This window comes from Colius striatus, chromosome 1 (genome assembly GCF_028858725.1).
Source record: "Colius striatus isolate bColStr4 chromosome 1, bColStr4.1.hap1, whole genome shotgun sequence".
Classification (NCBI taxonomy): Eukaryota; Metazoa; Chordata; class Aves; order Coliiformes; family Coliidae; genus Colius; species Colius striatus.
This window is the reverse complement of record NC_084759.1, coordinates 3073721-3089667: the sequence shown is the minus strand read 5'-3', so window position 1 is coordinate 3089667 and position 15947 is coordinate 3073721. Positions and strand designations below refer to the sequence as shown.

The 15947-nt window shown below is 44.0% G+C and overlaps 1 protein-coding gene across 2 annotated transcripts in view; it reads left to right on the top strand.

The window, feature by feature from the left end:
* RSF1 (remodeling and spacing factor 1) overlaps positions 1–15947 on the top strand; it is a 68274-nt gene that overhangs the window by 6005 nt on the left and 46322 nt on the right. The window contains exon 2 of one of the 2 annotated variants that reach the window (XM_061990426.1): positions 13611–13703. The exons of the other annotated variant lie outside the window; for it this stretch is intronic. The gene's annotated coding sequence lies outside the window, so the exon portion shown is untranslated. The remainder of the gene's footprint in view (positions 1–13610; positions 13704–15947) is intronic. 2 annotated transcript variants of the gene reach the window in all.

Sequence of the window (15947 nt, the reverse complement as noted above, 5' to 3'; positions counted from 1 at the left end):
TATATGACAGGCAAAGTCATGATGGGATATTCCATGTTACTGCAGCCTGAGTAGATTGGTTAGTGGTAAAAGCCAGGTGATAAATGTCATGTGGTAGTACTGTCAAATGTTATTTCTCTTAAAATTTAATAATTTTTACCATACTTGAGATTTATTATCTGGTTTAAATGCAGAAAGATTAATTTGTGTGGTGTCATCTTATGTAAATGAACAAGTTTTGACATCTAATGTTGGCAGTGGCTACTGATGGATGAGTGGAGTTTATTCACACGCTATATACATTGCTGAATCTTCTTCATTTGACATATTAGTGTGTGGATATATCCATATTACAAGCTTGCTTCTGCCATAAATCCCCATCAACTAGTCAGAGGTAACACTTTTTGTTTGCTCTGCAGGTCTGAGTGTTCAAGTCATTTCACACCCTTTCCTTTATGAGTAAGAGATTAAACCGCTGTTCTGAATCAGCTGTACTGTGTATGTATTGAATATAAGCAGATCATTGCTTTCCTACGGCACCCAGGAACTGAACCAAGGCATTTATGTTAAAGCTTTTAATCCACCAACCCCTTAGTAAAGTGCAGTATTTTCAACATGACAACAAACTATTGGAAGATCAGGGTGTATCCAGTAAACTTTAGACTGTGGTATTACTTCTCTGCCTGTGACAGTGGTCTACCTGGACTTCAGTAAAGTCTTCTACACAATCTTCCACAGCATCCTCCTGGAGAAACTGGCTGCACATGGCTTGGATGGACCTACTCTGAGATGGGTGGAAAACTGTCTGGATGGCCAGGCTCAGAGAGTTGTAGTGAATGCAGTTAAATTCAATTGTTGGCCAGATACCAGTGTGTTCCTCAGGGCTCGGTGCTGGGGCCTGTTCTGTTTAACATCTTTATCAATGATCTGGGTGCAGGCATCAAGGACGTCCTCAGTGAGTTTGCAGATGACATGAAGCTGCATGGGAGTGTAGATCTACTTGAGGGCAAGAAGACTCTGCAGGGGGCCCTGGCCAAGCTGGAATGATGAGCCAAAGGCAACGGGATGAGGTTGAACATGATCAAGGGCTGGGTCCTGCCCTCGGGCCACTCCAAGCCCAGGCAGCTCCAGGCTGGGGCAGAGGGGCTGGGAAGCTGCTGGAGGGAAGGAATCTGGGGAGGTTGGTGGCAGCGGCTGAACAGGAGCCATCAGCGTGCCCAGGTGAGTAAGAATGCTAAGGACATCCTGTCTGGGCTCAGCAGTGGGGTGGCAGCAGGCCCAGGGCAGTGCCCATCCCCTGTGCTGGGCCCTGGGGAGGCTGCAGCTTGAGGACTGTGTTCAGTGTTGGGCCCCTCACTCACTGCCACAGGGACACTGAGGGGCTGCAGCGTGGCCAGAGCCAGGCAGCGGAGCTGGGGAAGGGGCTGGAGCACAAAGGTGCTGATGTGAGGGAGCTGAAGATGTTTAGTCTGGAGAAGAAGAGACTGAAGGCAGGCCTTCTTGCACTTGGCAACTCCCTGACAGGAGGTTGTAGTGAGATGGGGGTTGGTCCCTTCTCCTGAATGAGTGACAGGACAAGAGGAAGTGGCCTCAAGTTGCCCCAGGGTAGATTTAGATTGGAGCTGAGGCAGAACTTTTTTCCCTGTGAGGATTGTCAGCCCCTGTGCCAGGCTACCCAGGGAGGTGGGGGTGTCCCCATCCCTGGAGATATGGCAAAGCTGTGGAGCTGAGGTGCTGAGGAACACGGGTTAGTGATGGACTTGGCAGTGTGAGGTGAAGTTGGACTTTGATCTTAAATGTCTTTTCCAACAGAAATTATTCTGTAATTTTTGTGTTTGTGTGTGGTGGAGGTTCTACACCTCTAATATTAGTCACTAGCCATGAAGTGATTTTTGAAGGCAGACTCCAGTGGCTTGGAGTTGAAACTCTCAAACAGCATAACAGAGTTGAACTCTGAGAGAGTACGTATCAGAGGTGATAATTCTTGAACTAACTTCATGGCAAATAAGTCTTGAATGCAGGATAAATTCCTCTTGTCTGTACTTCAGTCAGTTTAGATGTATATGTCTTTAAGCTCAACATGCCTTAGCCACATGTGCTTTACAGTTATTCATTTAAGTCGTGAATTAAGTTTATCTTGGAATTAATTATCTTATAACAGAGTATGGATGCATATCTTTATTCCTATTTTGTTAGTTTTTCCAGGGTGAGACTTCCTGTCTTCATGCATTGTGCTGATGTGTCAGCTCATCCAAGCATGCTTGTGTGTTTAGGCTGGCAATGCCAGCTTTAACTAGACTCCACGTCATCTTCTGATCCTATGTAGAAGACAGGAAAACAGTGTATTTCTGGGGAGACATGCAGTGGGTCTCTTTCCACTAACACTGCCTATCTGAAAGATGACAAAATGCCATGTGGAAAGGAAAAAGCAACTTGGGATGCAGGCACAGATGAGCCGTGGCAGGACATTTGAGGCCTCCTCAGCCCTCCTAGGAATTGTGCAGCTTTTACTGGCCCATGTGCCTACATCAAGGAAGACCACTATGCTTTTGGTAGGTGGCTTTGTTGGATTCCAGCCCAGTTCAGATAGTACAGAACTGGAGGGAATGTTACTTCAAAGTCAATCTTAAGACTTATTTCAGGGCAAGCATGTCAGAATCAGGAATGCCTGTGGAGATTCTGGTGGCCAGTGCAAGATGACTGAAAGAAGCTGTGCTGTGGTATATTTGTATCAGAGAACTTTATAAACATTGAAGTGAGTTGTGTGTGACACCATCACCATATACAAGCTGGAAGTTTTGTGTTGCCCAGTGGTCCATCAGTGCTGTACCTTGTCTTTGGTCCCGGACAACTTTGGCAGTCTGCAGAGGCTGTAGGAGTTTCTCAGAATACTCTCTCTGCATCCATGTTTGGAGCTCTGGGGTTTCCTGAATTTTCTACACATTTTTTCTCATGTTTGCAATTACTTCAAGCTAGTATTGCCTAGTGTAGGAACAGTTAGCAGATAAATGTGTTACAGTCAGTGCCCCTGCCTGGTACACCCTGCCTTCTGAGCCCTTCACAAAGCTGACATTTACATTCAGTTGTTTATAGCCTGTACTAAACTGAGAAGCTCATGGGAACTTCTGGAAGACTCATAGTATTGTTGATATGAAGATCAAAAGAGTAACTGGTGTGAAGGAGAGGACAAGACCTACTAAAGGGCTGACCTGGCAAGAAGGAGCAGATGATCGAGGTCATAAGGGACTCTATATTTACCATAGTTGGGGCAAGTATCCTCTTCTGTCCTCACAGGACAACTGCTGCTGTGCTTCCCTGGGAGGAAATGCAGATGTATTCAGGAGTATCTCATGCTGCAGCCAGCCTGCAGAGGGGCTGCACAGTGCACTTGCAGACATCACCTGTCCTGTGGTGGAGAAGCTGCCAGGCTATCTGCCTGGCTGCAGCAGTGTGGAGCACCCTCCCCATGAAAAATAATAAAACTCATACAAAGGTGTATTTATTTTTTGTTTCCTCCAGGCTTGCAGCAAGAGCATAGTTTTTTACAGCTGTGGAATAGCAAGGGCTGTGACTGTTTGTAACACTGAGATGATCTTTCCATCCCATTTCATTACCCTTTCTCCTCTCCCACCTTTCAATGAACTCTCCTTTACATCAATTGTCATACAGTGCTTGACACTTAAGCATTAACAAGTATTTCTTAGTAGCCTCCAGCATTTGTCAGCCTCTCACATATGCAGTTTGTTGTCAGCCTGACACAGTCAGTTCTCTTCCCCAAGAGCCAAACAAAGCTCTTTAAGTTCAATCAGTGGAGAATTTCTCAGAACTACAGTAGAGATTGTGACCCACTTGATGTCTGTAACGGTCTGGGGAAAACAAACAGTTTCTCAGAGTGAGGGAAGGCCTATTTCTAAAGATACCTGTGTTTCAGCAGCTGTCCTCTAGTATTTGATTTCTTTCCATTATGATCATTTAGATCTTACAGTACCTTGGAGAAAAGTATTTCTTACCCTTGAACTCGAATACTCGATTGATATTTGAAGCACCAATAATAAGCAAGTTGTACCTCACCAGTCCCAGCCTTACAAACTCCCTTTTCCAAGAAAATAATGTTGATCAGCATGAAGTTCTTGTGGCTTTCTTGGTTGTCTTAGGCTGTATCATTTTTCAATCCCTGTCAGTTCTGGTTGCAAGAGTCCTGAACCTGTAGTATACCGAATGAAGTTGGTGGCTTAAGTTTGTGTGTGAGTAATCAGTTGATTTCCTACTCTCCTCTGTTTCCCTCTGGCTGTTTTCCAACTCATCTCCAGCTATCTAGTAGCACAAGTGCCAAGGCATATTCATTGCCTTTTAGTATTAATGACTACCAGGATTATAACGGTTTCCTCCTGAGAACAAACTGAGATGGCTCACAAAAGCCATATTAATTAGTGGATGATAGAAGTGTGGAAATTTTATTTTGATCCCAGAGCCTGTTGTGATGTTCTTATAGTGATCAACAACACATTGCAAGAAAGCATCCAAGGTGGAGAGTGGCATGGCAGGATGCAACAACAGAAAAACTCACCCAAACCCACCTGCCTAAAGGTAGCAGTTGAAAGGGAACTAACTTAAAACTGGTCTAAAGTGGCCCTGATTTGCAAAAGATACTCCCAATGAGTGGCAAAACTATCCCTTGAGATATATATTTAAGATCAGACAAATTCAGCTGCAGGTAGTATCAGCTGACCTCCAAAACAAGATGTTAGCAATCTGTATGAAAGCTAAAAAAGGTTAGCAGCAGGTAAGAAATTGGTATGATAACAAGGGATCTTTTGGAAGACTTCACTTTTTTATAAGGGAGGCCAGAAGTGCTACTCATAAGTTAAGGAATAAAATCATTGGCTATGTCCTAGATGGAGCACACTTGCAAAACTGGTAGAGGTCTCTGAATTTGTCTGAGAAACTTGAATAAAATGGTGAAAGTATAAGGGCTAAATGTCTTAAGTTTTATGGCAAGTAGGAATTGTTTGCAAGCTGGAAATCTAGCCCTGGTGAAGTCCAGGAGAATGCACTCACTACTGATAGTAAAAGAAAGGAGCTAAAAAGTCATTTGGAGAGCATATGGACAAAGAAGTGTCTTGCATAAAAAGAAAACAATCTAGGAAAAGTAGGTGTCTGAAATCATCAGCTGAAGTACAATGATTAAGTACATTGCTGAGAGCTTAAACTTCTTTACATAAGGTGTCATTATTAGGCTAAGTTGTGAGATCGTTATTCAAGTTATGCTGCCTTTCTGGCAATAAAGATGAACTATGATAAACCCAGTGTGTTAGGAAATGATCTACTGAAACATGGTAACAATGTGAAAGCATCCTGAGTTGCCAGGATTGCACACTCATTTGTCTTTCTGAAGTTTAGAAATACAGCTAGTAAAAATATACAACCTCATGTTAGAGTGCAGAAGGGGAAAACAGTATCTAGCACATTTTGTAGAGTCTTAACAAAGATTTAGGGAATCAAAATCATGGAGCTTTTACATCTGGTTTTGGTAAACTTTATGAAATTGTCATTTCATAGTTACACAGAATATTAAGGGTTGGAAGGGACCTCGAAAGATCATCCAGTCCCAACCCCCCTGCCAGAGCAGGGCCACCTAGAGTAGGTCACACGGGAACTTGTCCAGCTGGGTTTGAAATGTCTCCAGAGAAAGACTTCTGATAGTTGTGTTATTCTCCAACAAAGAACATTTTGCCTGCTTTTGAAGCACAGACAGTTGGATTATGCTTGACAGATACTTGCCTGTAGATGCAAGGTCTTTCAAGGAGGTCACTAATTAAAGTAGTTCCACAACAACCTTACCTGATATGACCAAAACTGTTAAGTCTCATGCCCAGCCATTTCTGTGACACATTTCTTTGTGGCAGGATGAATCAGGTGAACTGTGGAGCATGTTTTTAGCCATTGTGATCTACAGCCCAACATGTTAACACAAGCCAATGTTGCCAGTGGTCTGTGTTCATGCTGTGGATTTTAAATTAAGACTAGCTGAGGATCAGATTTGTTTCCTGTTCATCCCTGATAACCCTCTCTGGTAGAGAGTGAGAGGGACATCAAGGGATGTATCACTCAACCCTTCCAGCTAAGTCAACCACTGAACCTGAATGAGCATCCAAAGTGGTCATTGGTTGTGAGGGAAAGCATCATCATAAACCTTAACCTGATTAACCAACAGGAAGTGGGTCAGAAAAAGTGATTAGGTTCTTTTTTTGGTCACTGTGGTATAAATAAAGTAGAATTGCTAAAGTTTTGTTTTTTTTTTTTTAATGGCATAATCAATTAATTTTATTTGCCAAGAAAACTGGAAGGAGATCAGTCATTTTAAAAAAAGATCAAGGAGAAAAATGCCTCATCTGGCCTAAGGGGAAACACTGCTGTGGATAAAGCAGTGTTGTGAATGGGCAACAAAACTGCAACACAGTTATAAGTATGTGTTAGAAGGGAAAATACCTATGATGAATTCATCCCAGAATAGTGAAAATTATCTCATAGGTGAACAAAACATTCTAGGTAGTATCATGATAGATCAGAGGAAGGCACCCCTGTTGAGATGGAGTTGGAGTTTAAAAACTAACAGCATGAAGAACAGGATGGGAATCCTACCCAGAACTTGGGGGGTATTTTGGGTATGTGTGTCTTACCTCTCATTTTGTCCATTACTTGTTTGTCTTCATCTTGATTTTAGTGTAGACAGATCAGTGGACTAAGGAGATTTGCATTCTTTTTATATTATAAAACCAGGAAAAAATGATGTATTGAATGAAGTTTAAAAGTAATTCAGATTTAAATGCCTTTCACATGTTCCATAATTACAATTGATTGCTGCAAGTTTTCACTGAGGCCAGAGCTCAAGAAGATTCAGACACTAATGAATGTTGAGTTGCAGTGGAAATACTTAAAATTAAGAATGTGAAGGTTTTTGCTTCTAAGTTAAGCCACACTAACTAAAAAGAGTATTTGAAACATAATAAGGGCAGGCAATTTCACATGATTGGTGTAGGGTTTTGTTACCTGTGTTCTGAAACAGCAAGTGGTGGTCAGTGGCTGTGGTGGGTTGACCCTGCTGCATGCCAGGTGCCCACCAAAGCTGTTCTGTCACTCTCCCTCCTAAATTGGGTAGGGGAGAGAGAAGATAATGAAAGGCTCATGGGTTGAGATAAGGACAGGGTGATCACTCAAAATTACAGTCACGGACAGAATAGACCTGAGTAAGGGAAAGAAATTAACTTTATTACCAGTCAGATCAGAGTAGGATAATGAGAAATAAAACCAATCATAAAACATCTTCCCCTCACCCCTCCCTTCTGTTCAGGCTTAACTTTACTTCCAATTTCTCTTATCTCCTCCCCAGCAGTGCTGCAAGGAACAGGGTTATGGTCAGTTCATGACACGCTGTCTCTGCTGCTCCTTTCTCCTCAGGGGCAGGACTCCTCATACTCATCCCCTGCATCAGCGTCAGGTCCCACCCCCACAGTCCTCCATGCACTTCTACAATATGGGTTCTACAGTTCTTTACAAACTACTCCAGCATGATGTGGATCCCTTCCACAGGTTCACAGGTCCTGCCAGGAGCTGCTCCAGCGTGAGCTTCCCACAGTGACACAGCCTCCTTTGGGCATCCCCCACTCTGATGTGGGGTCCTCCTTGGGCTGCAGGTGGGTCTCTGCTCCCCTGTGGCCTCCATGGTTGCAGGGGCAGGGCCTCACCATGGGCTGCACCACAGGCTGCAGGGGAACTTCTGCTCTAGGCCTGAAGCACCTTCTCCTCTCCTTCTGCACTGACCTTGGTGTCTGCAGAATTGTTGCTCTCAGACACTTCCACTTTTCTCTCTGGCTGCTGTTGCACAGCAGGGTTTTTTTCCCCCTTCTCAAGTGTGTTCTCCTAGAGATGTTGTGACTGTGGCTGATGGCCTCAGCCTTGGCCATTCATGTGTCTGTCTTAGAGCTGGCTGGGATTGGCTCTACTGGACACGAGGGAAACTTCTAGCTACCAAAACCTTGCCACGCAAACCTAGTTCACTGTCAAATTGAGTGCTGGATTGTGCACACTGGCACTTATCATTTTCCTTTTTACTATGTGCAAACATTTTCTGTTGCCCAGGTTTGTTCTCCCTTTTGTGCCACACAGGAAGGGAAGGACAGGTTTCTTGTTTTTCAGATACAGTTGTGTTTTCAGGAAGCTGGTTCACTGGAGAGGTGAAGGTGCATGTTATAATGTGGCACTTTCTGCCTGCAACACAAGTTGCCAGGCTCTTTCCTGATAGCATCTACCCACGATTGTTTAAGTTGGAGGGCTTGTATCTCAAACGTGAGTTTGAAGTGATAGCAATATGCAAATGGTAGCAAGAAACTCATCATCCCTTCAGGCTCTTCTTTCTTTCAGACTCATCTTTCTTTCTGTTTCAGATTAAAAGTTGTGTAGAAGGTGGCTGGTGGCAACCTTGCTTGAGTTAAGAAAAGGTAACAGCACTGCCAGTGCTTCAGTCTGGCAAACTGGTCAGAGACTTTGGATCTACCCAGACAGACAGTAGATAATGTCCATGCAAAGCCAACAGTCTTGACCTTGACAACCCCTGTAGTGCTGCAACAGCCCCAAAGTTATAACTGTTTCTTCTAATTAAACAAATTACCTTAACAGAAGAAGATATTTTAATAGTGTTAGCAGGTCAAAACATGAGTTTGCTCACAGAACTTTATATAAGAACACACTTTGTATTGATATTAAGAACATACTTAAGACTTGGATGTTTCAAGGTATTAAACTTCTGTGACTCCTCAGTGTGTATGAGTGTGTATGTGTATGCAGTTATCAATTGCAAGAGGACATAAGCAGTTTACTTTTTCTTTAAGTCAGAATAAGTCTTAATTTTAGATCTGAACTTAGGAGAGCTGGTCATAAACCACACCATGTTTTTATGTATCACTAGCTCTTTGTCCAAGGACAGTTTTGCTGCTTAAATTTCACTTATTTCCTAGATATATTAAGAAATAATGGAGAAAAGGCTGCTACTAGATGTGAAACCATTTTTTAAAAGCCTCAAATTCTTTGCTAATTGGATTAAACTTGTAAAATCTTTGAGTATTGACCATTAAATTATCTGCAGAATGACTTTCATCCCACTGTGTGATGGCTGCCTTTCACAGAAGTCTGCCAGCTGCTAGAAATGCTGCTCTCTTACTACTCTAGCCCAGGTCTCTGAAATGTGCTGCATCTCATTCTGGATATCTAGTAGTTTTAAAGATATTTTAAATTTTCCCTTGCACTGCTGATAATTGAATGGACTGGTGTTACTTTAAAGCAGAACAAACATGCAGTTGCCTATTTGCCGCTGATGCGGAAGCAGATTCTGCATTGCAGAATGATTTGCTTTGGCTTCACCTTCAAAGTTTCCTTGTGCTGGTTCTTACAGAAAACTCAAGCTCGTGCAATGTCACTGTCTGTGAGACACCAAGTGCTTGCTGAGTAGTACTCAACTGCTCTCCACCAATTGGTCACTGCTGAGTGTTTTCCAAAATACAAAATGTAGATCTCTGTTATATTCTTGTACTTCCTTTAGAATCACAGAATCTCAAGGGCTGGAAGGGACCTGGAAAGCACATCCAGTGCAACCCTCCTGCCAGAGCAGCACCACCTAGAGTAAGTTACACAGGAACTTGTCCAGCTGGGTTTGGAATGTCTCCAGAGAAGGAGACTCCACAGCCCATCTGGGCAGCCCCTGCCAGTGTTCCCTCACCTCAACAGGGAACAAATTCTCCCTTGTGTTTCTTTGGAACCTCTTCTGTTCCAGCTTGTACCCATTGCCCCTTGTCCTATCATTGACTATCACTGAGAACAGCCTGGCTCCATCCTCCTGACACCAGCCTTTATGTATTTGTAACCATGAATGAGGTCACCCCTCAGTCTCCTCCAAGCTGAAGAGCCCCAGCTCCCTCAGCCTTTCATCACAAGGGAAATGCTCCACTCCATCATCATCGTGGCCCTGCACTGAACTGTTTCCAGCAGCTCCCTGTCCTTCTGGAACTGAGGGGACCAGAACCGGACTCAATATTCCAGATGTGGTCTCACAAGAGCAGAGTAGAGGGAGAACAGAACCTCTCTGCACCTACTCACCACAGCCCTTCTAACCCACCCCAGGCTGCCATTGGCCTTCTTGGCCATGAGGGCACGTTACTGGCTTATGCTCATCCTGCTGCCCACCAGCACTCCCAGCTCCCTTTCCCCTGTGCTACTCTCTAAGAGTTCATTCCCCAGCCTGTACTGCTACATGAGGTTGTTCTTTCCCAGATGCAACACTCTACACTTGCCCTTGTTGGATTTAATTAGATTTCTCTCTGCCCAACTCTCCAGCCTGTCCAGCTCTGGTTGAAAGGCAGCACAGCCTTCTGGTGTGTCAGCCACTGTTCCCAGTTCAGTATCTTCAGCAAACTTGCTGACAGTGCCTCTGTTCCCTCAGAAGATCATTAATGAATATATTGAACAGAACTGGTCCCAAGTCCAGTAAACTAAAAATATGTCTTTTCTTTGGAAACCATGGTTTGCAATACAAGGTTTTCAGGAAGAAGAGTCTGTGATACTTAATAGGTACAAAGAAACTTCCAAGAAACCATCACCTGTTCATTAAATTGTTGTGTAAATGAAAGGTGGAATGGTGAATTCAGGGTCTAAATGAGACTTGTTGGAAATGCAGTTTAGATCACCAGTGACTAGAGAATAAAACATACTGAATCATAGAATGGTAGGGATTGGATGGGACCTCTAAAGATCATCTAGTCCAACCTGCCTGCTCAAGCAGGTCCACCTAGATCAGGTCACACAGGAATGCGTCCAGGCAGGTTTGTAAACCTCCAGAGAAGGACCCTCCACACCCTCCTTGGGCAGACTCTGTCAGGGCTCCCTCACCCTCATAGTAAAGAAATTTTTCCTTGTGTTGAAATGGAACTTTTTGTGATCCAGCTTTTGTCCATTACACCTTGTCCTGTCACTGATCACTACAGAAAAAAGTGTTGCGCCATCCCCTTGACAAACATGTTTCAAATACTTTCAAATTCCCCCTCAGTCTCCTCTTCTCCAGACTAAACAGCCCCAGGTCCCGCAGCCTTTCCTCATAAGGAAGATGCTCCATTCCTCTGATCATCTTGGTGACCCTGTGCTGGACTCTCTCCAGCAGTTCTCTGTCCCTCTTGAGCTGAGGAGCCCAGAGCTGGACACAGTACTCCAGATGAGGCCTCACCAGGGCAGAGCAGAGAGGGAGAAGAACCTCCCTTGACCTGCTGGCCACACACTTCTTGATGCATCCCAGGATACCACTGGCCTTCTTGGCCACGAGGACACATGACTGGCTCATGTTTTTTTGCTGCCCACCAGCACTCACAGGTCGCTTTCCCAGAGCTGCTCTCCAGCAGGTCACCCCCAGCCTGTACGTTTTCGTGGGGTTGTTCCTTCCCAGATGCAGGACTCTGCCCTTGTTGAACCTCAGCAGGTTCCTCTCTGCCCAACTCTCAGCCTGCCCACATCTCACTCGATGGCAGCTCAGGCTCTAGGGAATCAGCCAGTGCTCCCAGTTTGGTGCAATCAGGGAATTTGCTGAGGGTCTCTCTGTGCCCTCACCCAGGTAGTTGATGAAGATGTTGAAGAAGACTGGCCCCAGAATCGATCCCTGTGGAACTCCACTGGCCACAGGCCTCCAAGTCAACTCTGTGCCATTGATCACCACCCTCTGGGCTCTGTCATTCAGCCAGCTCTCCATCCCCCTCACTGTCCACTCATCCCAGCCACACTGCCTGAGCTTTCTGATGAGGATGTTGTGGGAGACAGTGTCCAAAGCCTTGCTGAAGTCAAGGTAGATGACATCCGCTGCTCTCCCTTCATCTAGCCTGGTGGTTATGCCCTCCTAGAAGGCATCAGGTTGGTCAAACAGGTTTTCCCCTTGGTGAAGCCATGTTGAGTCCCCCTGATAACCATCTTATCCTTCATATGTTCAGTGATAACATTCTGGATGAGTTGTTGCATCACTTTTCCAGGGATGGAGGTGAGGCTGACCAGCCTGTAGTTTCCTGGGTCGTCCTTCCTGCCCTTTTTGCAGGCTGGCGTGACATTGGCCTTTCACCAGTCCTCAGGCACCTCACCTGTCCTCCATGATTGTTCAAAAGTGATAGAGAGAGGCTTAGCAATCACATCAGCCAGCTCCCTCAGGATAAATCTTTCTGCTTTGAGCTTCTTTCCCCTACTGAAGACTAGGTAACGATGACCTCTAACCTTGGTAATGAAACTTGGTTTAGGAGAGTGATTATTCAACCTGCTCCAAGTTTTTTAATATTACCTTTCCACTGAAGTGAGGTACGTGGGAGGAAGGAATGTTACAGTATAATCAATGTTGTCTTCTGTTAACGCTGAAGAAAACTCACAGTACTTAGAAATTTAGCAAAATTGACACCAGCGTAGTGTTTCTAGTAATTAAAGGTATGGAATTAAAATACTTACTTTCATCTAATGAACTAAAGAAAGATTTGCATTCAACTTAGCTTTTAACAGAACACATGAACAAATGGAACAAGCTTCTTTTAATGTGAATCAAGTGAAATGAAGCTGAAGCCTTCTTAATTACTAATGTATGCAACAATGTGTTCATCTGTTTAATCTTGATTTTCCCTTATTTCACTGAGAATGCTTTGGTTTAATAGAACAGGATATATGCTCTTTTGCTTGAAGATAGTGCTATATTTAGAGAGTTTATTTTATCTACCAGAAATATCTGTGTATGGATGAACCTTACAAAGCGAGGTCTGATCTGCAATGGTAATTCTGTGTTTAATGGGAAGCATCAGAGCTTAGGTAACAGTTTAAGAATATGTGCCCCCAGTAACACTCCTGTATCCTCAAGACCTTGCACATGTTGGTTTTCACTGGGAAAACTTGCCAGATGCTCTTCAACAGAATTGAATGTATTTAGCAGAACTCAGATGTTTACTTTAGGATGAACTGATTCTTCCTGAAAGTGTCTTTCTCTCCATTTGCTATAAATTAGTTTTATGGAACTGACTCAGGTGTAAATATCTACATTTGCTTATATGAATCCTACTCCTGTGCTGCTGCCCTTTCCAAGACTTTAATGACAAAATACCTAAACAGTTCTTGAGCTCAGGCTCCTTTTTCACAGAACTTTGACTCATGTTTCTTTTTCTTCCCTTTTTTTGGGGGGCCATGAATCCTGCTTTCCTTTTCTAACTGTTTGCCTTGTGTCTGGGCCACCATCCTAGAAGTGGCAGTCTTCATTTTGAACCTTCTGAGGGTGAATGAAAGCACTGAATTAAATTTTTCCACTTCTTGAATGGCTGTGTAGCTACTTGGTATTAGATCAAAAGCTAGATATTGCCATCTCACCTTCTGCTGACAACCTTTCCAGGAAGTGTGAACTTCCATTACTGTCATGGCCAGCAGATTCCTCAGACCAGACTGAGATCTGGGTGTAAAAGTCTTTTTTTGCTGCTGATCTTTATGGAGAGGGATTGCATTTCCAAATACATGCCTCTAGCATTTCCTGTTGCAGAGTTGAAGAATTCCATCTGATCAACCTGCTTTTGTTTTTTCACTAGGGCTCCTAACTCTGTGCTTTCTGTAAGACACCTTGGTGCCTAACACAGGCAAAACAGGGCAACCTTACATCTTCTTACATCTCTGCGGTGTGGGTAAGTGCATTCTGCAACAAGCTCCAAAGGCTGGCTCCCAGTGCCTGAGCTGGGCATGCTGATGGCATCCACTGCAGCTCCTCCCTGCCTGGGTTTTCTTCCAGTGAAGAAAACCAACAGGCTACTGCAATCTTGCTGAGGTGGATTTATCCTGAGCTCTGGGGAAGCTGTGGGGGTGCATACTTGCACTGGGGAGCTGTGAAGCATTCAAAGTCCGCTACTGAAGTGTAATCTTTGTGATTACTTTTCCCATTTCTTGTGCTTACTTTTTGTGTAAGAATTAGAAGCACAGAATCATTTAGGTTGGAGAAGACTTGCAAGATCAAGTTGAGCTGTTCCCCCAGCGCTGCCATGGCCACCACTAAACCATGTCCTTCAGCTCCACAGCTCTATGGCTCTGGAATCTCTTCAGGGATGGGAACTCTACCACCACCCTGGGCAGCCTGTGCCAGGGCTTGACAACTCTTTTTGTGATGAAATTGTTTCTCATCTCAAACCTAAACCTCACAAGGTGCAACTTGAGGCTGTTTCCTCTTGTCTTGTTGCCTGTAACTTGGGCACAGAGGACAGACCAGCCCCTGCCTGCCCCTGCTCCACAATGTCCTGTCAGGGAGCTGCAGAGAGCGAGAAAGTCTCCCCTCAGCCTCCTCTTTTCTAGGCTGAACATCCCTCAGCCACTCAGTGCTCAGGAAGGAAATGAGGAGGATTTTCTGTTCATAGTCTAAAACTCCCAGTTGTGTTGGAGACTGAGATGCCTCAACAGGCAAGAGAATCCATCCCAGAGTCATTGTAGATTATCTTGTTACCTGATTTTTACTAGACAGAATGAAAGATCCTTGTGCTGTGAATGATCTTTGCTTTTATAGGCTGTGGTCCCAGCAGTTTTGGAGAGTCAGGTGCTTGCCTATGTAGGAATTAAGGATCAGCAGTCAAGTGCTCTTGGGTTTAGATAGTTGAAATGCATGATGTGGTCACTGCAAGTGATGAAACTGTGAGCAACAGCAATCTGTTACAATTTCAGGTCTTTCAGTACCTGTTTTTCATTGCAGACTGCTTGTTTGTACCTTGCTGCCTCAGCTTGATTTTTCTCACTTGCTGTTCATGTGTCCAGAGTCAGTGGACGTGGGCCCAATTTTTATTCAGTACATTTTCTGAGGCAGTAAACTGGGATTTTATATGCTGGCTTTCCTTTCCTGGGCTATTTCCAGTTTCTAAAATAGATCATGTGCTATTTTTTCCTGCATTGTTTTCAAAGTATTTTTCCTTTTCTCTTTTTATAGCTCCGTTTGGTTTTCATTGCTCAGTACAACATGGTTTTCTTCCCAGTTTTTATGCTTTGTTCTAATGTCAGTCTTGCTTTTGTTAACCTTTCTACTGTTGCTTAGTGTATTCACTTTAAAAGTCCCCAAAATTCATAGATACTTAATAGCCAAAGAATGAAAAAGAGGAGTTGTCATTTCAGTGAAAAATCAGACCATCTTTTAACTGCCAGAGGGCTGATGACAAAGAGATTAATTTCTGTGTAGGACTCTTGTTTACGTTGGTATGATCTTGAACTTCAGCTTCAGGAGTTACACAGAATGCATGTGATTTACGTCTTATGAGCCTTGGATTCAGGTGTATTGAGAAGGTGACTGGTGATCGTGTGGGCATTGGGCTGCACAAGCATAATCAGGTGGCTTTGTGGGCAGTGGAAGGAGGACAACAACAACATAAGGGAAGGAAGAGTTAATAACAGTTTTGCCAACAATAACAGTTTAATAACAACTTAATGACAGTTTTGACAAAGAGGTGATGAATTCTAAGTGTTTGAACATAATGCTGTAGCTAAAATTCAGGCTGAATTGAAGGTCTCATCCTTATTGCAGCTTACTTACGCCACGAAGTCAGTGTGCAGCTCTGAGAGCAAGGTCTGTCAGGTTTGTGACATAACTTCCTAAAAGAGCTGAGGATGGAAAAGGCTTTTCAGTCCCAGTACAAATCACATGGCTCAGGTGGCAGTGAAAGGTGCTCAGTGATTTCGTGCTTAGGTGGCTGTGAGAGGTGGTGTGCTGGGATCCCCTTCTGGGAATGGGCAGGAGGAGGCCTATCAGCAGGATAACAATCTGAACTTTGCTGAACAGTGTTAGTGAGGTGTGCTCAGAATGGTCAAGAGTCTTTGGTGTTTGTACAGAGGAGAGATACAGAGGGACTTAGATGTCTGTATGGAAATGATGTAGCTGCTGAGCATCCAGATTTCCAAGT